This window comes from Coturnix japonica, chromosome 8 (genome assembly GCF_001577835.2).
Source record: "Coturnix japonica isolate 7356 chromosome 8, Coturnix japonica 2.1, whole genome shotgun sequence".
NCBI classification, from domain to species: domain Eukaryota; kingdom Metazoa; phylum Chordata; class Aves; order Galliformes; family Phasianidae; genus Coturnix; species Coturnix japonica.
Genome location: NC_029523.1, coordinates 21,095,588 through 21,119,124, shown reverse-complemented (window position 1 = coordinate 21,119,124; position 23,537 = coordinate 21,095,588). Strand labels below are relative to the sequence as shown.

Here is a 23,537-nt window from a genome sequence, read left to right as displayed (position 1 = left end):
AGAATGTATAAAATAGTTCTTGGTTTTGGACTCCAGTACTTAATTAATAAAATTTATTCCCCTCTATTCTCTCCAGATTTGTTCGAACTTAATAATAATGTAATGTAACGTGGTGTTGTCTTTATTTTGCTTAAGTGATTAATGGAGCATGTTTGCAAGTAGACCAACTCGATGTAAGTCACCATCTTGATGAATTTCTACCAGCTTGAACAATTCACTCAGGCTTTCCTGACTCTGGGGTGGGGACGTGAGGGCTGAGAGACAGAAATTTCTGCAGTTACATTCTATATTGTGTAAAGTAATGTGCAGCTCATTGAATGCATGCTGAATATGGCTTTCATAGCTCTATTTAAGTAGTCTGCGTGGTTTCAGATTGTATACTACAAGCAGCTGGCAGAGTGAAGACAGCACTGCATTTTGTTGTTTTTAAAGTCTTGTCTAAGGAGATGTGTGTCAGCTCCTGTGGATATTTTAGAAGGGTAGGAAGTTGAAAATGCCAGTAGCAAATACAGACAGTTGCAAAGGCAAACAGAACTATACTGAGTGAAACTCCTGGCTGCAGGTTTCAGGAGGAAGGACAACAAACCTACCCTAGAAACAAATTCCAGCCAGCCAACAACACCAACAATAATTCAGTAATTAGAGTAGGAGGCAAGTTTTGTTTTGCTCTGAAATTTGCAGGAGGAACAATGTGAAGCCCTTAAGTGGGACCCTCAAGGGTCGTGCTAAACATGTACTCCTAGCACTACTGAAGGCTGTGTCTTACATGTGTTGGAGGGCAATGATCTTCCTCATTTACATTTATTACAGTGGCCTCAATGATATGATTCTGATTTATTAGACTGACATTTACCTTTGCCTCTAGTACAATATACAAATTCCTATCTCTGTTCTGGATGAAAAAAGAAATACGAACCTTCAAAAAATGCATTTTATAATGAAGGCAACTATGTTATCTTATTACTCCTCACTGACTCCCTTGTGTTTAACTTCCTTAGTAAACACTACGGAGCACAAACTGTTACTCCTGACCACAAAGGTATACAAAACAGTCATTTGATTTTGCTGGGCCAGTACATTGGATCAGTTGCTGTTGTTTAGATGCTAGGTGCTTTGCAGAGATTTTCAGCGTGTTTCTGTGTCATTTAAGTATTGCAAACTGCAAATACTGCCTTGTCAATAAAGTTTCATAAAGGTGAATGCATTTCTGAAAGTCTTAAAAATAATGAATGAATTTGAATGCCCTTCTCTGCCTATTTTGTGTTCTATTTTGCACACTGCATACAGATATCAGTGGTGCAACAAAGTGTTGGAAACCTGGCCTAAACTCACTATCTTTCATTTTTATTTTTTTGCCATTCCCATCAGACTTGGTGAGATTGGGCTTGGATGCCCTCCTTCTGAAAGGGGCAGTGTACCAGAGGTGAACTGGTTTCTGGGCGTAATAGTAGCTTCTGTTTGCAGTTTATGGTGCAAAGGCACAAACTACACGTTTGCTTTCTCTGCCATACATGGTAACCAGGTCACATTTTCCTCAGCGTGTAGGAGGAAAGGAAAAGGTTGCAATCCCATTATTTAGAAAGTCTTTGTGAGCCCTCAGTGCAGTGAGATGGGAATCAGGAAATGCATGAAAGCAGGAAGAAAGTGAACCAAAAAACAACAAAACAAACCACAGCAAATAGTAAAGGGCTTGAGGAGAGCCCAGAGCCTAGGGAATGTTTGAGGAATAGGCAAACAGGGACATTAGCAAGAAGTGAACCCTTGCTGTAGTGTCTGGTTCTGCTGGTTTTGCTTTTCTCTGAGCACAAAACCACTGGAATTAAATGCAAGATCTTCGTTTGCTCAAAGCAAACCAGTCTGAGGCCTTTTCCTCCTATAACTCACTTTCATTCTTGGACTGATGTGCCAGTATCCTGCTCCTGGGCTGCAAGAGGCTGAGTCGCGGTCCCTGTGCAGCTCTGGGTGCCTGGCCACAGGGTACTGAGTGTGCAAGGAGCTCTGGCAGTTTGCAGGAGGTTTGTGATCACAGCATTTGGAGACAAAAGGCTCCTGAGCAGGAGCGGTTAGCTGGCTCTCTATCAATTGAAATTCAGGTTTTCGAGCAGCAGTAATCTGATACTCTTTGCTTCTGCCATTCTGGGCTGCTCCAGCATGCACATCAGAGCTGTACACACAAAATCACATTTAAAACAGCTTTTCAGAAATCTTTCTTTGTTCTGAGCTTTTAATGTTTATTTTTCTTCTACACAATGGCGATTCTAGTTAAAATAGCATTGCATCGTTTGGCTCTGGTTGCTAGATAATTGGGGAGTCTTTAAAGTGGATTTTCAAGTTGAGAGTAATGGAGACAATTTATAGCAGAACAGATGGTTGGCCTTCATTTGCCTGTTGACAGGTAACGTGTTGTCAGCACTTCAGGTTGTTATCATACAGAGAACAGCAGTTCAGGATCTTAATTGGGACCCAAAAGGATATACTCTACAGCATTTCCTGGGCATTTACAGGCGCAGGAAGATGTACAAAACAAAATGGGGGAGGAAAGAAAGCTGAGGCATACATACAATTCAAATGCAAAAACGCTGAGTTTCTGTATGATGATTTCAGTGTGCAAATCTTTTGATGAGAAGAATGCAAAAATTGAGAGGATCAGAGAACAGGGCAAACTTCTGCTTCCTTTACACGGGGTACAGCTGGGGTGTCCATGTCCTTGCACAAGGACATCCTGCTGTAGGAACTGCAAACAGTTCATTACAGCAGTAGAGTATGCTGTGCATGGAGCTATGCAGGACACCTGGAAGACACTTAAGGAAGTTGAGGGATTTCTCATTGACACTTCTCTGTGATTCAGATGTTTGCTATGTAAAGTAGGGGGCAGCTGATACCACTTTCTTTGAGGAAGCAACATTGTGGTTACCTGTAATGTACTTATCTAAACAGGAAGAATCATAGAAACACAGAGTGCCTTGGGTTGGAAGGGACCCTAAGGATCATCAAGTTCCAAACCCCTGCCACAGATAGAGCCACCAGCCTCCAGATCTGGAACTAGACCAGGTTGCCCAGGGCCCTATCCAGCCTTGTCTTGAACACCTCCAGAGACAGAGCATCCACAGCCCCTCTGGGCAGCCTGTTCCAGCACCTCACTATTCTCTGTCAAGAACTTCCCTGTGGCATTCAATCTAAACCTTCCTTCCTTTTGCTCAAAACCTCCTTCCCCCTTGTCCTATTGCTATCTACCTGAGTAAAAAGTTGATTCCCCTCCTGTTTAAAATCTTCTTTTATATATTGGACGGATGCAATGAGGTCTCCTCACTGCCTTGTCTTCTTCATGCTGAACGTATCAAAAATCTGTACAGTTTTTTAATGCCAAGGCTTGCATGAAATATTACAAATCAATTGCTAGCTTTGTCACCCTTATACTTTATATTGTTATCTTTAATTGCTTCATTTGGTGTGATGACCTCCTCCTGGGAGGTTGTGTTTTCAGAAAGTCAATGGTTCCAAAGCATTGGAATAAGAAATGCCTGTTTGGATAACTGCTGGGAAACTATAATGTATGCTGCCAGCAAGCAAGCTGGTGGAGTGGTCCATAGGGAACAAATTCCTCTCTCATATATGCTGCTTGGAGAGATTCCCCTGAAATAATGCCATTATCCCCAAGAATATTGTGAACTTTTGCTCTTCAAACATTCTTTACCTCTCACATCCAGTTATGAACTCCTTTCACAACTCATTATTATTATTGAGGTCTAACAGTGTGCTTGGCCTGAGTCAGTAGCACGTAATTCCTGCCTACAGGGCTAACAAGCTATGGCGGGCTGCACTCTTTCAGAAATGAAATCAGAGCCTAGAAGCAGGTCACATCCCAGCTGTGATATTTTCCCAAGGAAAACAACTTGGTTAAGCATACAGATAAAGCATGATCTCCATCTGAGAGGCACATGATGCTGTATTATTTAGGAATGACTATTTTGAAAAGCAAAAGCAATTGCTACCAGACTGCCTTCTTCAAGCCCTGGGACAAAGAGTAGAGGAAGCGGACACCTCTAACACAACTTTGTTTTTAAGAATAATGAGACGTCAGATGAGATACTACTATAAAACTCATTGAGATTCCATGCAGCAATACAGCACCTATTGCTACACAAATTTCAGGAGCATGTGGGAAACGTGTGCAATCTGGATTAGAAACAGAATGTCTTCTAGCAAGATTTGTTGTTGTTGTTGTTTTCCAGGAAACCACAAATGTGACTCTCATGCTCTAAAACAAAAATGTGGAGAACTTTACATCCACTGAGGAGCATGGGAAATTCACACCACTGCACCTTCCCTTGTAGATAAATAGTTGATATCTGCTTTCAGGAAGACTTGTTTCTTCAGCTAGGCCAAATTACTGGACTTTATTCAGTCTACAGCGAGGCTTGGATGCTCACTGTTTCACACTTACAAAATATTATTTTGGTCAAATCATGACTAAAAGGATATTTTTAACTGGCTTCTACAGGCAAAATGTCAGAGGATTTGTTTCTGAGTCAGATTTAAGTTCTGTTTAGGGAGCAACTCTGGAGCACTTCTGAGTTGCTGCAATATTCCAATGCAATGTGCTGAGTTTACTGTTCTGTGCAAAATTGAGTGGGTGCTAAATATTGGACTGAGAGCAGAGCATCCATACATGAGTTCATTGATGCTCAGCTTTAGATAGATGAGATGTACCATGAAATTAGCAGGCTTACTCATGCTGAAAACCATGTGTGGTTTGGTGCTTTGCAAGACTGGAAGCACAGAATAATGCAATGGCTTGGCTTGGAAGGAACTTTGAACACCATCCAGTTCCAACCCTCCTGCCATGTTCAGGGTTGCCACCCACTAGATTAGGCTGCCCAGGGCCCCATTCCTAAACCAAAGTTGCCTTTTAATGCATGGTATGTGTATAATACAGGTAACAATATGAGCAGCTGGTCTACTCCTCCCCGCTACTGCATCCTTGTGTGCACTTGAAATGCATGAACAGCATAAAAGCACTCTTTGTTCATTTAGATTTTGGAGACTTTGTTGAATCCGAGCTAGCAAAATTAGCTGTGCTCAGGTGGCACAAACAAGTTCTCAGCAGAAATCAAGTGAAGTCCTCCTGACCATTTCTATGAAAAATTGGGTTGGGGTGAACTGTAAGTGCTGTTGAATTGAGGGGGCTGTTGAATCAGCTTTGTGACACTACTACTCTATTTGGGAGTGCCTGATAATGTTTACCTCCTATATAGTACTTCCCACCTGACAGAAAACTACATACCTTGCAATCTTGGCCAAAATTTGTTTAATCTTGGACATCTCTGACAACTTTATGCACAATATAATGAGATGAACTGTTGCAGAAGTGAGATGTAAAGGAATAAGATTTGTTTATTTCTTTAGTCAAGAACAGGATTAAGAATCTGTGCTAATAATGTACAGTTATACTAAACCTAAAGCAGATAGCTGCTTTTGGCTATTCTTAAGCATTTCCTCTGTATCTGGTGTTTTATCTGTTAAATGAACCTGCCTCAGCTGCAGAGATATGTGCAGATGCTTGGAGCCTACCTTGCTGAGAGGGATAGAAGCAAAGATTTGGTGATATTTGACAGATATTTCACAGTTAGCGGAGCAAGGATGTGTCAAATTGGTTTGCTACTAAACTTCAGGGAGAAAATGGAGCTTACTGGTGTGCTAGGACCCCAGTTCTGTCCAGGTTAGAGTAAAGCCCCTATCTGCAGCCTGCCAGCCCTTCCTAGCTGGAGTACTGAGGCCCCCACCCCTCTGCCTAGGGGAGATGTATGCAGTATCTGCTGGGGTTTGTGGGGCTGGAGAGCCCAGGGCAATGCTTTGTACACCCTTGCTTCCCATCCCGCAGTCTGGGTGAACCAGGCACATTCTACCTCTAATTATCTCCAATTCATAATTAAGCAGATTTGTTCCTTTGTTTTAAAAGGTTTCTCTTTCCCTTACTTTTTCTTTCCTTACTGTAACATTTTCTTGTGATACTGAAAAGAATTTCTTCATTGTTTGGACTAATTTCCAAACAGATTAAAAACTGTTGTAGCAGTCAAGCTTCAGTTCCTTCGTTTATTAGATTCAGAAGACAGCAAATTCCTTAAAACACAGATATAAACAATTATGGTAATGCATTCTGATTTTATAATTAGTTTTCATCACATGAAACATATATAAGTTTGGGCTTCAGTGGTTTGTTTTGTTTTTTTCTCCTGTCTGGTTCTTCTCGCAAGTCTGAGTTTGGAGTTCATGCATTTCTGTTCCCAGATGTGCTCATAGTCCTTGATGGACAGTGTGGTAAGGGGTATAAACCTTCCCCTCAGTGACACCAAAATATAAAAGAGAAGGCCACAAATGCTGGCGCATGAAGTATTTTACTGTAAAATACATAAGGTGTAACATATCTTGTTTTTTTTTTTAATTATTATTATTACTATTATTATTATTGCTATTATTATGAAAAAGAGAAGGAAATTGCATAAGCCTTGGGATGCTTTCTGAATGTTTCCATGCCTGTTTCACTGTGAGATCAGAAACCAGAGTCCAGGTGATATGAGGCACAAATGGTGCTAATCTCTGAAGTAGGGCAGAGTGGCTCTTCTCACAGTGAATACTGCAGGGGAAGTTTTTTGCCTATTGATATAAACATGAAACTCTCATGTCCTTCATGGTGAGCCTGACCTCACCCTGCTAGAGATAGTGAGATATTTTCCAGTGACTTTTTTGGGCAGGGAATCGAGATGTTGAGGCTTTGCTGAAGGCTGATTTTGGGCCTCTCTCATTGTTACATACAAGAGCTTCTTAATTTTTGTTTTAATTACTTTTGTCTTGCACATCCAGAAGGATAGGAAATGAGTTTTATTAATACACTGAGAATGTAATGATCATTAAAGAATAAAGAAAGGATTATAGTAGTCTGGTGCTGTCCTCCCACACGGAACCCCGAAACCTAATTGTAGCCCTTGAGGGTTTGAGCATTGCCCTGCTTAATGATAATTTGTGTCACTGCTCCAAAAAGGAAGTGGCTGTTAGGGCAGGAAAAACACTCTGATGAACAGTAGGAGAGATTAAATTAACATGAATGGGAAGAAGCCCCATATGGGATCATAAGATCCATTAAGAGAAGTATTTCCAGGAGAAAGAGGGAAGCATTAATACCATTGTACAAACACTGATGAGTTTCAGATGATCTCATCTGTATAATTGTCATCACTTACCTTCAAGGAAAATGAAGTCAAGCTGAAACAGGTGCAGGAAAGGACAGCAGGGTGACAGGGGCAGCTGACTGGAGAGCCTGCCTGACAAGTGGGGACAGGGCTATTCTGTGTGTTGAAGGACAGCAAAGAAAGCCTTGAGCTAGCACCTGCCCAAGCTACTATATCCAGATGGTGCACTCAGATGTAGAAACAGCAGCATTAGTGTAGCCCTGAACCTCAGTTGAAGCACACTGCAATGCAGCAGTGCTTGTTTGCTCAGGTGAAAAGGCTCTATAGCTGTCTAGAGCTGGTGCTGACTCCTGTGGAAGCCATGTTGTGCAGCTCTTCTGGGGCTATTGCACGTCCTAAAAGAGTTTACTGAACCTATCGGAGTCAAGATTGAATGGATATAATTTCTCTCTTTCCAAGGAGAGAAGCACATACTGAATTGTGGACTGTGTGCACGCATGCTATGGGAAGGGTAGAGGAAGAAGAGAGAAAGGAGCTATTTAATCTGGGGCAAAATTAAATGTGCCCAAAGTGGTCATGAAAACAGAAGGAGCTCTAACTGGGAGAGGACCAGTTTTATAGTGCCTTTACATTAAGGGTATTGAACCCACTTCTTAGCTGATGTTTGTTAAAGTATAATTTGGCTGACAACTGGATCTGCGTGGACTTGGCCCTCTAGTTCTGTATCCCGTAATCAGTCCTTTGCTGGATAAAATGGAAGTGAGAGTCATACAAAAGATGTCATGTTTCCTGGGTAGATCTCCAGTAAGTTCCAGAATGCTCAGTGAATTCCCTGAGGCCAAGAATTCAAGTTTTCTGGGCTCGATAGTGGGATCTAGCTATATCTAAGCACATTCTAAACACAAATATAATCTAAAGATTTTTAACATTTTATGAGTAGAACTCACTGCAGCCTAGGAAGAATCTTGTAGAGAAGGGAAATACTGTCACCAGCAGGCATGGAGAAATGAAATAGCACAGCTGTTGTTGCATAGTAGACGGGGCAGAAAGAATCCAAGTTTCCCGTGTTTCAGTTACTAGGGGCCAAGTCAGACCAGTGGCTGATTTACACCAACTTGAGAGAGTAAATAGGAGCAAATGTAGAAGATAATTTTACCCTGGGCAGATGTGCAGCTGCTTCTGGGTGATATCTTTGAGGTGGAAACTAATTTATATGTGGTGACCCTCAGCAAAGCCTGGGCAATGGAAGTATAGATTTGGTTAGAACTACAGGGTGTTTTGTAGACCAAATCAGAACTACCAGATTTTGGTTATTTTATACAAAGTTTGCTTTGTTGTTTCTGAAAAAAAAAATTTAAAAAATTAAAGAAATAAAAAAGGAAACAAAAACCAGTACATTGTCAAATTCCAGAAACTTTGAAGGCATGAACGTATCCAAATGCTTGATGTTGCCACTGGCTTATGCTCTGTGATCTGTGCTAGAGCACTGTTTAGGTATGAACAAAGTAACTCCTCTCAGTATGAACTGAACTCTCCCAGGTTTTCACTGGTCCTACAGCTGACCTTGATCCACCTGTGATGGGTTTGAGTGAGGATGCTACATGATTCTATGATTCTATGTATGGAATGTTAGTAGCTCCTTATCTGTGGAAGGACATAATCCAGATAATCCTGCATAGAAGGCTGTTAGTGTAATATTGCAAAGAACTGAATCTCAATTGATACAAAGATCTTTGTACTTATGCATATGCCAAGGCTTCTGAGGTGAGCTGCTGATGTGTACAGGGCGACAATCAGTCCTTGGGGGGCAGGGCCTGTCTGAGATCAGTATGAAGGTATGCTGAATTTATGCTGTATATGCTAAAGCACTCTGTCAAAGGCAGGATATATGCATATGTTTATTTCACTCTTTGAGGCAATTTATACAGACAAGAAGAGACAGAGACAGTAGAGGTTAAATATTCAGGGTGGAGATTTAGCCATGTGGATTCTTTTAAGGTTAATGGAAGTTGTACCACTAAGTCCCTTCATGTCTCTCAGTGAATAGTCAGTAACCCTTGTATTATATGCTTTGACAAAAGTTTTATCACAAATAGGATCTGCACCAGAAATAAGACTCATTTGATGAGCCAAATGTATTGATTATTTTAAGGACAGCAAGTTCTGTTGTGGTTGCTATTCTGTTCAGAAGCCAAGACACACAAAGAGTTAGGGAACAGATTAGGTTTCTGTAAGAAGTAGCTTTTGTTTTCCTGTCTGAGGTCCTTGTATAAGCCTTATGATGCATCAGTTTTCAGTATTACTCCCATGAAGAAGATGTCATCAAGTTCTCATCCTGTTCTGCTCCAAATACCTCCTGGGAATTTGAGCCACCTTATCTACACTGAGAACTGTGTGTGTTGAGCACTTGGCACAAGCTGAGCTGTAGTGAAAGGGTTTCCAGATATGACTTTAAACTCAGATCTAGTACTCTGAGGTCCTGGACATGAGATGCTGTTTCTGTACTATCTGGATGTGAAGTTTTCTGACATCAGTAACATTGTACTCTGTGCTGTTAGGTTTCTTTCTGTTGGAACACAGCAAAAATAAAAAGAAAGCCAACCAACCAATTAAACAAACAACAAAAAAAGCAAAGCAAGGGAAACCTGCCCTCTGTGCAGTGATCTGCATCTCACTAGCATGCAGTGGAGCTGCATGTATCTTCACCTGAGCAAACTTGAATCCTCCAGCACCAGACCATCTGTAACCTTCTGAAAATACTTCCCATCACTAAAATCTCACCATTTTGAAAGTGGCTTTTGAAATATTTTTTTCCTTTAAGCCTGGTAATATGTGACAAGATAAGGGTTAAAAAGCCTTTCTACCTCTAGGACAAAGCAGTGGATTATCAGCCTTATCCTTCTCATAAACACCCAGGACACAGGTCAGCTGAACCCTTATGTGAGTCAGGACTCATTTTCTCTAATATAATCATATGTTTGGTGATGGATTCAAAGAAAATTGCCCAGTACTTGCAGGGTTAAATCACTAATAATGATGTTAGTAGTGATCTGGCTGGCAAAATATAATTCCCCTGAGATCATTTTCTCCAAGAAAGGCAGCAGTGCTGCTTTTTGTGAGGAAGGCATAATGCTCTGGTTTCCATGTGGATTAGCTGATCGCTTTCACATCTAACCCTTTTTTGGCACTTAAAGTTCGTATCAGTGCTGTGATAAGAGGGTGACATTCACTGATCTCTGCCCATCTTTTGTCTTCATTTGTCTTCATTACCAGTTTTTGGTAACCTTGGAGAAACAAGTCACAGCAACCATCAGCCCAATCGACAAATTTGCAGGCAGGCCAGGGTGCAAGCGGGAGGATCTGATGGGAGGTCAGTCCCTGCTTCTCCTGGCTAATGCACCTTCACAGACTTCACTCTTCATGATGATCTGGTGTAGCAAAAAGGTGTGAAACAGGGAAATCCAGACCCAGGTAATTCAGCTCACGTTTAAAAGGAGGTTTTGCTTGTTGATTAGGTAATCCTTCTCTAGGAAATGCATGGCACCAACTGCTTTTCATGCTAGATTAGTGCTCCTGTGGTCAATTTGCTTTTACTAATGTCAGGGCCCCACGGAGCAGGTTCATCTGTCGCATAGCAACTGCTTCAGCAGCAGTGGAGGTAGCCATGCATAAAAGATTACACATGATGGCAGGGCACAAGTGTGAAGATTTTCAAAATTAGATACAATCTCAGCATGAATATGAACTGCAGAATTGACATGGAAGGATTTTTTTTTTCAAGTCATCAAGTTTCCATATTTATCGGAAAAAATGGTTTAACTGCAGTGCATGTAATACCAAGGAAATGCAGAGGGCAGTCATTTAGAAAAAGCAGCAAACAAGCCAGCATCTGTATACAAATAAATGTAAACAGAAAGCCCCACACAGTTTCTGCCAACTGTGAGGCCGCCTTTAGTTTCATGCTACAGATGCCCTCAGGAGCAGAGACAATCTACAGTATTTTATGTACATTTGAAAAGGTCACACTCTAAAATGTCCCGCAGTCGCTGGTAAGAGTGGCTGAGATAACATACGGGACTTCATTTACAGAGGGCATCAGAGTGACCTGAGCATTTCCTGAACCCTGCTCCAGCAGTGCTGGGCTCTTCCTGCCTTGTTGCCTCATCCTCTGGAGCAACCAGCTTTTATTGGCTTCCTTGGCTCTGGCTTCTGCTTTGTCACACAGTCCAGCTTTCTTGGACGTTTCTTTTCAAACAACATGCAATCTTCTCTTAATAGATGGAGAGAGAGAGGGGAAGATTGATCGATCAGTTATTTTAGAAGCTATATGTCAAGGACTTTGTTTTGTTGCTAAAAGAGGATTTTCTTTTGTCTCCAAAGTAGAGCAAAAGTGAGAATTTCAAGATCTTTGTATCTGAAATGCCCTGCTAATTTGATGGACTACTTTTGCAGGGAAGGTTTGTTTTTGTTTTGTACTGCTCTGTATTGCCTCTTACCAGGAGGACAAAAGGCTTGGCTCCTGCTGCAGAGCGCTGTGACCGATCTTTTTGTATGCAAGACCATCAGACTTGCCTGAAACGGGAAGCTTGGAGGTAAATCAGGCTAATGAAGCAGCTCAGAGAGACAGTGTGCATTATTTTGTATCCCACAATGATTTCAAAGTCAACACACATATGGTACCAAGTATTTTGAAGCCTAACATACCTGTAGGAGAGCCAAGAGGAGGCTAGTCTCCTTGGTGCTTTCGTTTAACTGATAGCAATTAGCTCTCCTTTCACAGTGAGGAATACAGGAACCATTTTGCACTCTGGATAAATTTTATCTAGGCAAGAAATTATGTTATGACAGTTGCTATCCGTGATGCTAAAATGCTTTTATTAGGACAATTACAGCTCTTTTTACTCCAGGCTGAAAGAGAAAGTGAAAAGCTAGCTTTGCTAGAGAGAAATCAGTTTGTTAGGAATGGCCTTTTGCTGCAAAATATTAGGGTCTTCTGGATTAATCTCCGGATTATATAGATTTCCCAAGGATAAGAGAGCTAAGTCATCCTCCGTCTCTAAGGAAGACAGCATTGTAGCTACTTTGGCTAATCTAAGACAACAGCTTTTCCCTTAGAGGGTGTCAGTAATCCAAAAGATTGGTAGATAAAATAATTGAAGTTCTCAGGGGTTAAGTTTAGAGACTGAAGCCATTTTTGCAAGAGCAGCGACTTATTAAACTGACAAAGCCACACTTCAGTACCCACCAGCCCTCCCTCAGCTACCATCACAGCATCATCTCAGCTCATGTCTGGGGCATTCTGAGGGGATGAGAAGGCAGGAGGAGAACAAGTAGGACCTCATAACATCCAAAGCCCTTCCTTGCCCTGTGTAAGATTGATAATAATGTACAGGTCCTCTGTATTTATCAACTTGATATGTGAAAGCATACTTTAGGTTGTAATGAGAGGGGCTATTTTGCTGTATACAAAAAAAGTGCTTTACTATCCCTGTTTGTAAGTAGCAAACGGGCACAAAATGTTTAGCTGACATTTACCATCATGCTTTATGCTTGTGACAAGGGAGGGAGAAGAGTCCCAAAACCTAATGTCCTGTTTTGTACATTCATGACCCACCTCATGTTCAGTTGGACCCAATGGAGGACCTCAAAGTCCAGCAGCTGGTATCATGTCATAGAGATGAATAACAAGGAGTTAGTGTGTGCCTGAAGCCTGGTGCACCAAATAAAGCAAACTTAGCCTGTGGACCAGAGGGTCCCTCTCCCTTCCTTTTTCAGAGTCTTTGTGAGTGAGCGTGCACAGCCTTGTGAGCCACAGCAGCATTTCAGGGGATGTCTCTGGTTCCTGACCCTCCCCTTGCATGTTTCTCCAGAAGGCATGGAGCCATTTAGCTGGGGAATAGAAAACTGTTATTAAAGGAACGCATTATTCAGGCTTGGTCTTGATGAAAGAGAGAGACTCTCCCAGGGGCCACACAGCCACGAGTCTTTGTGTTTGAAGAGCCCCATCATTAGCCTTCACTGTTTGCAGATTATCTGACATTTTCAGGCAAAGTTTCTGATAAAACACATAGAATAATTTTCAGCCTCTCCTTACGTGATATTGCCATGGGCTCATTTTCTATCTTACACTTGCACTGCCAGCTGTATAAGACCAGCCCTAGCTTTACTCACAGCACGTTTGGCAACTCCTGTTTTTTCAAACAGTCAAGTCCTTCCCTGTCAGAGTGTGAGCAGAAACATGCTGCCATTTTTCTGGAGCTATTTATAGGAGACAGATCGTCTTCTTTCCCTCACAGGAAGACTGAAGTAACAATAGGAATCTTGTCTTTCTGTCTGGATGTACTGAAGGTCATAATTATATTTTCATGATGAAAAACAATTATTTCTAAAATGTATTTACATCCAACACACAGACATGTACTAGTTTAGTACTTACAGTATGCATATATCCTTCTGTTTCTTTTGATACTGCCCTTAATTTTCTTCTAAAAAATACACGCAAAGAAGAAGGAAAGGAACTGTCTGGTTTGACTGATTAATAGATTAATGCTGTCCAGCCTTGCCTCTAACAAAAGTCAGTGCCAGTCTCTGCAGGAGGAGATGCAGATCTCCTGGAACTGTGGGGTTATGGTGACAGTCATACCTTCCTACTAAAGCCGATAGGTGATGTTTGGTGCAGACTCTGAAGTGAGGTGTTTTGAAACCCTTATTTTTATTTTTTAACTTATTTACTGCTGTCACTCTGCATGTACTGTTGGTCTACTGCGGCACGTTTTCAGGCTTAGGCAGCAATACCAAAGTAAGCAAAACTATCAAGTTAGCAACCAGTCTCACTGTGCCTTTGTACTCGTTGAAGAACATGCATATTCACAGATAATTGAGTAGGGCTGTTTAGCTGTGTTTTAAACTTTTATTTTTCATGACTATTTTAAATATTTATTAATATAAATTGTCCCAGTACCTGCAATTTCCTATCACATTCATTTTGTCTTACCACTCTGTAAAACCAAACCATTTAATGTTAGAAAAAAAAAACTGAACAGATTTGTAGTGGCATAGTGACTAGTGTTAATATTTTTTTCTGGTATTTGTGGTGACTACATATATCAATGATTTTGTGCTTCAGCAAGACTGTACGTAGCTTCCAGACTCTTCAGCTGAAATCTGTAGGGCTCTGTACGGCTCTGGTGGAATTAATTTTGATTTTATCATCTTTATCTGATCTTAGATATTTACCAGCACACCGTAATCTCTTTTCTGCCTAATACTGTATTCTGCATATTTTTACTTTTTTTTAAAAAAAAAAATAAAAATAAATAATCTGACACTAATAAGAGCAATACATGATGTAATGGCCTTTTCCCTACAAATATTTCAGATCTGATAATATCATCACTGAATTCTATTTGTGAACAAATTGTGTTTTATTGATTAGCCTGCTTCATTTTTTTGAAACAAAGTCCTGGAGAATTATGACACTGTTGATTCACTCACACAGGTAGTACAGAAAACCATTAGGTTCTGAAGGAGACCAAGTCCATCAGAAAGTACATTTTCACTATTCATTTTTTACCAGTTAGTACTAAATTAATGTTAAAAGTACAGAAGTTGGCCATTTTGTTTGACTCACTTATCTATTGTCTGCATATATATTTACATACTTATCTTATTTTCTGGGCATCTAATTATACACCTAAAGCTCTCTCCTTCCCTTTTTTGATCTTATTTATATCACTGGTATGGAATTGATCACTTCTCTCCTTTTATTTTTTTTCAGTATATAACTGATTTTCAATGATTTAATCAAGTTTACCTTATTTTTGAAAATAAATATCATTCATGTTTATGTTTCTTAATTTGAAAAATATACTTCAAGATGAGTTATGCTGTGTAAAATTTGTATCAGAATGAAGAAAGATAGTCTCCAGTTTATTTGTTATTGATAACAACATTTCTTGCTGGAAGGAGCAACCAGCCTTTCAGTTTTCTCTTACCTTGTTTTCCTCATTATACCTTTTCAGATTAATAGCATTTTGCTATCTCCTACTTTCACCTGAGATTTGATGCTTCCATTCCATTGTATATTCGGTTCTACAATTAGCATTTGCTAATTAAAAACATCATATTTCACTCTTAATAGCCACTGTATCCTACTCCTTTCTTTATTTGGGTACAGTTTATTTTTCTTAGTCTGCATTGTTTTAGCACAGTGTCAGTACTGTCTCAGTGCAGATTCACAGCCTTCATCCATCAGTGACAAACAGAACTGTTTGTTCATCAAAAATTTTTGCTTAACTCCTGGATTCCTGAATGACTATAAGTGAGCTTGAACTCTTTACCTTTCCTCATCATCTCTCTCACTTTACTCTGGAGAATTAAATCTTGTCTTCAGTGTCATCTACCTTGTCTAAGGTACAGCCCTGAATTTTCTTCAGTTTGTTTTCTTCCTGCGTGATCACGAACTCCAGCATGCATTTCATAATTGAGAGGCATCATGGTAACGTTTGCCAGAAAGGCACCTAGCACTGGGACTCAAGCCTAGTTAGTTGTGAGGCTGCCAGTAGAGATAAAGAGAAAGGCACCTCTAGAGAGCAATTAATTTTACCTATTTCAGGCACATACCATAAGACGAGTATGAACCGCTGCCCAGGCAGGATCTTTTCCTCTTACTGGTGACTGCAGTATGGGCTGAAGTAACTAGCTTAAATTCTGTGCCTTGACTTACCTGAGGTGGCTAAAGCTAAGTGAATAACGGATGTATCATCCAAGAGTTATACTGAACACATTACCTCCTAAGTTGCTACTACTGGCAGGGAACGAGGCAGTTCACTTGGAAACCAGACATTTAATCACTGTGTAAGTATAACAAGATGCAAACAACCCCATCTCTGAATGAAGATGCTCTGGACAAAGCAGTTTCTACTCACCCGGAAATTTTTTCTCGTGATGGGTTTGGTTGCTGATGCTGCAGATGGTCAAGCCCTCAGCTCCCACCAGTTACGCCAGGTTATTAAAAGGCTGTACCTATATTTCGGTACACAAAGATTGTGCTGTAGTTTCCAAATACAGGCATCTAATTCATATACTAGTGACCTGAGAGAATGCTGTATGTAATCCTGCATCCCTTATTTCTGATCTGTCAGTAAACTTCAAATCGATCTTCAGGCTTAATTTTAAAATAACCCATAGGTAGTTTAAATATTTCAGTCTGTTCACCTCCTAATCACCTTTCCTTGAGGCTAAAAAATTCCCATTTCATCATTCTCTCAGCTACTACATTTTGCGCCTCTAGTATATTAGTCATTTGGTTGCCTTCTGCTGGGCTTTCTCCATTTTGTCTACATTCGTCTTCCACTCTCCTGACCAAAATTGGAAACTAGATTCCAAATTTGGTCTATCACCACAGGGTCTTATAAAGTAAAAATGTAATTTTATTGACTCTGTTTCATATATATCTCTTTCTTAATGTGTCCTAACATATTGCAAACCCTGTTTAGTGCTGCTGCCTGTTAAACTTGAGAATGGATTAGATGGATCAGTCAAATACACCTAGGGCTTCTTACTTTCCCTTGTTAACTACCTCATTCATATAAACAAATAAGCAACCAAACTAACAAACAAAACAAACAAACAAACAAAAAAAAAAAACACCCAAAAGCAACCAAACCAAAAGTAAACCGAGCAATCAACTCCCCCAAAATTCCAACCAAACAAAAAAGTTCCTACCAATCAATGAGAAATCTGTAATTACATTCTATTCAGGAAAAATATGGATGCTCCTGTTTTCTGGACAATGTTAATATTATTTTTTTTTTCCACTCAAATAATTTTTTATATGATCAGTCTTCCTAGGATTTCATGCAACCTTGTATCTATGCAGATTTAGTTATGAGCCTTATCATTAATCAATTGGAAGTCTCCTTTGGATCCGTGTCATACATTTTTAGTAACAGAGTAGACCAAGGGATTAAAATCTAATGCTAGAATCATGTAGAGACAAATGGGTATAACATACAATTTTCTTTTAAATTTCTTACTAAATTAGTGAGAGATGGGTCCAGTAGTTAAAGTAAGTATCAGGTTCAGGCTGAGGAAATTTGAGTTCAATTTGAGTTCAGTTGAGTTCAGTATCAGGGCAAGTTGTGTCATTTGTCTTTGCCTCAGTTTCTCTGATGAGAGAATCCCTGTAATTTCTGAAAGCACTGGATATTGTGATTACAGAGACCACGTGACAAAATTAAGATTCCAAATGTCAAGCCCATTGTAATTCTGTTTTATCAGTAACAAAGACTATGCATTTATGCAGTAACTAGACATATGGAGAATATGGAGAATTTGGTCATTAGGATTGGAGGAGTTACAGTAGGCTTTAATGTGTGGGGGCAAGGACAGAAGTATGGAGCAGCCATACATTAGTGCATGAGTTTGCCTTCTGCAGAAAGAAAAATGGGCAATCCAGATTACTCAGAAAGCCTCAGAAATATTTCTGGCCAGAATATAAGATTTACAAGGGCTAAAAATGTGGACCAGACTAACTGAAAAAAAATAATAAAAAATTCTCTGCACTGTAGAGAAAACTACTGCTAAGATTTTTGGGAAAAAACACTTTTCATTTTGAAATTTTACAGGTTATTTGGATATTTATGCATACAAATATCTGTATAACATATTAAGTTCTATAGAACATATGAAGTTTTGTATTGCTCATCTAAAGTAGTCTTCTGTTCTTTTGTGATGTTAAAACTGCACATCCACTTTTATTTTGATGCAGGTACCAACACTGTGTCACTGAGAGCTGTTTTTAATGTATGATATAAAATTTGCAGAGCAACTGATGCAGTATGATGGTTAACCACATTTACTTTAGAAAATACTTGATGGATCCTGAAATTCTCTCTGCTCAAAATATTAGCCAAAATTTCAATAGATGTAAACTCAGAAAATGGATGCAGATGATTACATCTCTGAAGAAGAAATCCCCATTTACCCCAGATGATGACTAGACTCCAATGCTTAGACTGAATACATACGATAGTATTTATTTATTTTTACCAGCAGGCAATCAGAAGTAGGATTTTCAAACAGAAATTGTACTGGTATAATCTATTTAGCTGGGATTTAAGGATTAAAAAAAGAGTAAGAGAATGACTTGGATGCCCATGATGTAAATAAGATTAGATAATGAATCATTTCCTAATGCATTGAGAAAATAAGATTAGGCTGTTCCTGGTCATATGAACAGCTTTTTATTGATGACCAAATCCAAGCCTCTGAAAATAATCCTTTGCTTGTCCTCATCTTTTACATTGTATCAAGAACATGTCCCTAGAGATGATAATTTTAGGCATCAAGGGTGAACACTGCAGTTTTTTGAGATTGTAGGATATAACATGACACTGAACTGGTGATCCACAACTTATAGCATTTTCTGTTTCTCAGTTTCTTTCATTAAATTATTCTGTCAAGGTTAAAAGCAAGCTGAGACCATCGAGGTAACAGAGTTATGCTGCTAGTTTCAATGCTGCCAGAATTTACCTGGGATATTTCATTCCATGTCATGTCTGTCCATCAGACACGAAGAACTGGACTTGAACTATTTGTTATGTGATGACATAACACATATCCCGGAAAACAGTACTGATGTTAGTCATCAGCTGAAAATGGAGAACAAGAACAGTAAATGCTTTATTCACTGAGCTTCCATCTTTTATCCTTTTCAGGTTTCAGATGTCATTAAACCTTTTTTATCAAAGTAGTTTTAAATTACCACATTAATTTCAAAATCAAGCTAAGTTCCTTAGTAAGTGAACCATTTTCATCAGTATCTGAAAGAATTCATTATAAAGTTGATTCACTAAGAGCTCTCAACTTGCTACATCAAAAGAAGAGCACAATTTTCACAATTCAATATGTTCTTAGGGTGAAGGTTCAAAATATTTGTTGAGATTCTATTGAAGATTCATGTAAAACATTGTAAATGCAATGCTGAATTTTTTTTCTTCCCAAATATGTATATGGGGCCAATATGCCATGGGATAAGCATCTCCAGCTGCTGCAAATCACTATGGACCTGTTGACCCCATCCAAGCTACTCTAATTCATAGAGATATAATCTATTAAAAATCTTTATTTTTACATCTGCATGTTTATATCCTTGACAGTTTTCAGTGATGGGAAAGGCTGAAAGGAAGGAGTTGATCAATGTGAGAACAAATGTTACAATTTTAACCGTGTTCAATGATAGAAATAATGTTGTAATACTCCAAAGTTCATAAAACAAATAATACAGTGGTGTTTGTTTATGAGATGAATTCTTATGTACTGCCACAACACAAATAAAATACTTTTCTGTCTTGCAGTAGCAGCGAATAAAGGTGAAAAGATAACTGTAGAGGGGAGAAGAGGAAGAGAAGACAGGAAGAGGAACAGGAAGTTTGGACAACTGTTCACTCAAATCCCTGGAGACCAGAATGACAATTCTGCACTTACCTTCTTTCGTTGATTACTTTGTGTGAGTATTATTTCTATATATAAGGTTATTTTGGATGTAGTTTGAATGAATTGTACTTGAAAAACCAAAAGCATACTCTACTGTGAAATCTTTATGTGGTCTTGCTGGGTAAGTGAAATGAAGCAATTCCTTTCAAGGTGGTTAGTGTTACCTACAGCTTTATTCTTTGGCTGCCTTGTTTTTTTTTCTGAAAGACAGAGAACTGTGCTCAAATCTAGTGAGAAGTTTTCAGGGAATTTTATGTTTGACACTGCAAAGTGATTTCAACAAAATAAAATCACAGTCCTGCTTGCCACATCCACACTCACAGTCTGATAGTGGGGAGTGGGAAAATTTAGATTAGATGATAGGAAGAAATTTTTTACTCAGAGAGTGGTGAGGCACTTGCACAAGTTGCCCAGAGAAATGTGAATGTCCCATCCCTGGAGGCATTCAAGGCCAGGCTGGTTGGGTCACTAGGCAGCCTGATCTAGTGGGTGGCAATCATGCCTACAGAGTTGGAACACCATATCTTTAAGGTCCCTTCCAAAATAAGCCATTCTTAGATTCTATCAGAGCTTTACTAAAAGCAGATGGGAGATACTGGTCCCAGAGATAGCCTAAAGGCTTGAGGCTGTAAAGATGTTGGTTTAGACCTGTGAATATCCTTTTTCATAGGGTTTTATAGTAAAGAACTATTGCTTGTTTCAGTTTTTATTGGTACCATGTTCCATATGAATCATTCCTTTGCTTCTGAAAAAAATGCCTTAAGGGAAGTTTTGAAAAGAAGAATTTTGGAGATTTTCAGTCCTACAGAAATCCCTCTCCCAAACATTTTCATGGAAAGCAATGTTTGGTTCCAACAACTCCAAAAGCAGATCAATATCTACAAAAGCAATTAAATACATCAGCAGAAGAATAACGAGAGCATTTCAAGAGTGGTTTGCCACTGCTAGGAGAGCCTACAGCAATAGATGTCCTGGTGAGGAGCAGTGAATCACAGTGGCACCATATTGCATACTCAACACTGACAGAGTACAAAAGATCAGAGAATTATAGAACAGAACCACAGAATATCCCAAGCTGGAAATGACAAACAAGGTTCATTGACTCCAACACAGGACCACCAAAAAATCAAACTATATGTCCAAGATCACTGTCCGAATGCTCCTTAAACTGAAGCAGTTTGGTGTTGTGACCTTGAGGAACCTGTTCCAGTATCAGACCACTCTCTGTTGCAGAATCTTTCCCTAACCCCAGCTTGACCCTCCCCTGACACAGCTCCATGCCGTTCCCTTGGGCCATGTCACTGTCACCAGAGAGCAGAGCTCAGCACTGCCCTTCCACCCCCTATCAGGAGCTGTAGGCTGACATGAGGCTTGCCCTCATTCTCCTCTGCTCTGGGCTGAACATACTGAGATACCTCAGCTGTTGCTCATACACCTTGCCATCCAGATCCTTCACCATCTCTGCTGCTCTCCTGTGGACGCTCTAATAGTTTTTATCTCTTTCGTATGGTGTAGTGTTATAGCAACTGTTAACGAATACCATGTACTGTGTATTTTCATTAGAGTAATCGTTTCATGTGTTCAGTGGAGCAGCATCGCATGCTGGCAGAAGGGAGAAAAATGTTACTTCACCTTGCTGATCTCTGGGTCACCAGTGTAACTAATAATATATTTTACCTTCTATACGAACAAACTGTCCTAACTTTCCTAATTGTCTCCAACACTATACAAGAAAACTCCTACCTGGTATTTAGTTCTCTCTGACATTAGTGATGCACAAGAGTCTTGAAAACTTTTTCAGAGTGTAATAACTGACTTTTAGATAGGATATCTATATGCAAGCAGTGTACTAATGTGTTAAGACTCCCTAGAAGAGAACACTTGGGGGAATTTGTTCAGTCACATGGTGTCTTTTGGGTGCATCACATACCATTTGGGTGCCTTGTGTGTTCTGACAGTGGGATAGAAACATACATAAAATGAATTCAGCTTTGAGAGCAGCCTTTGTTACTTTGTCTCCATGAATCACTGAAAGGAAATGTGCTAAGGATGGTACAAGCATTCTTGTAAAGAAGATGCTGAAGAGATTTTGCGTTGCTAAGGCTGTAGAGGTGAATTGTTCTGTCACAGCACTTTCTGTGGGGGAGTCACATTGTGCAACAGGTACAATATATGTTTGTGGTTATCCAGAGTTATATGGTGTAGCTGATTTAGGGATTCATCAGAATGGGCTTGTACCTTCCATAGATGTTAACTTCGACATGTACAAAGTGCATTAAAGATGAGCAATCTTCAGTATTATGCTCTTCAGAATTTTACAGTGAATGAGCTACATGCCATTGATTATTTACGAAGCACTCCACAGTGCAGTAATTTCAGAGTAATATCAAGATATATGTATCCTGAAGCTTGTTGGAATAGAAAAAATGTTGCCAGTGATATTTTGTAGAATAAGTACAATATAAAGGTCATTGTGCGGAGATGTAAAATTACAGGATATCTTGGCCATGAAATTCAGTTGAAATAAGTTCAGAAATTATTAATCTGTCCTTAGAGTGAAATGATGCATTGGCAAATCTGCAGTGAACTGAATTTCGCTTATTTTTTTGTTTTAAGTGGGAGACTGAAGGGAAGAGAAACCCCAGCTGCACAAAGATTTTCGATTTCACCATGTTCCCACAGAAGAAACTGCAGTTTTGACAGGGCTTCAGCTTCAACTGGCAGCATGTCCCATAAGAGATTTTTTCCTATCCTTTCTTATACAAAGACAGTGTTTAGTATTGTATCTCTGTGTGTTTGCCTGGAGCAATCTAAGGTACTGTGGCTTTTCTAATATCAATTCACATTTGATTTTCATATTATGGCTGTTCAAGGTTTCCAGTAGTGTTTTAGTTTTAATTTGGCAGAAAGTATAAGGAGAAAGATATCATACATTAGCACTGTACAGCTTATTGTCACACTTCCTGATTCATTAGACAGTAAGAATAATCTACCACTTCCAATTTAGATTCAGTAAAATAAACACATGTATATTAATGATTTTAAAATATTTCTGTTCAGTCAAGCATGGTGTCTTTATGCAGAATAGCATCAGATCAATAATTAGTTGCCATGCATTTTAATAACAAGAGTTTTTGCTTAAGATTGTTTTTCATAATTTTGCATTTATGTTTGACAAGTTCAGGAACTTGTCTTATTTGAAAGAGAAAATATTAATGCAGAAATTACTTCTCATTGTATTATTGCTTGCCAAATCTAATATGTAAATACCCAGTAGAACTCATGCTTATGTTAATGGGGAGAGGATCATAGAAATCTTGTAGACAGAGTCTATTTGTCCCACTTTGTTCCACACATTAGTATTCTCTGTGGTACTTAATTATTCAGTGTTTTAATTTTAAATTAAAAATAAATACTGTACATGAATGATAATTTGAGTGAAATGATAGGAAAACATTGTCACAATGAAATACAAGATAAATTCCTATATGGCATGCTTCTGGCCAAAAAGAGCATCACAAAGAACTTCTTCCTATATTTCCTACATTTAACTCTCTGCCATCGTTGTGGGTCTAAAGAAAGCATATCAGTGACTTGTTATTATGCGGGAAAGCCGGCTGAAACTGCAATATAGCCAAAGGCATAGAGAACTTGTTATTTAATACTGGATTTATTACTTCTGTGCACATTTTGCAGAGTATGAAGATTGTCACCTTTAGTTAGAAAATTCATACCTGGCGTAAGAAGTAGTTTTTATATACGGATTTTCTTTTGTGCTAGTGGCTTCTCAAAGTAATTCATTAAGAACACTCTAAGAGATGACAATCTTGCCCAGATTTGGCTCTGAGAAGA

At 39.3% G+C, this 23,537-nt stretch overlaps 1 long non-coding RNA gene across 3 annotated transcripts in view; it reads left to right on the top strand.

Moving 5' to 3' along the window:
- LOC116653786 overlaps positions 1 to 23,537 on the top strand; it is a 64,221-nt gene that overhangs the window by 26,481 nt on the left and 14,203 nt on the right. For all 3 annotated transcript variants that reach the window (XR_004308238.1, XR_004308239.1, XR_004308237.1), the window contains exon 2: positions 19,547 to 19,698. This is a non-coding gene — a long non-coding RNA (uncharacterized LOC116653786). The remainder of the gene's footprint in view (positions 1 to 19,546; positions 19,699 to 23,537) is intronic.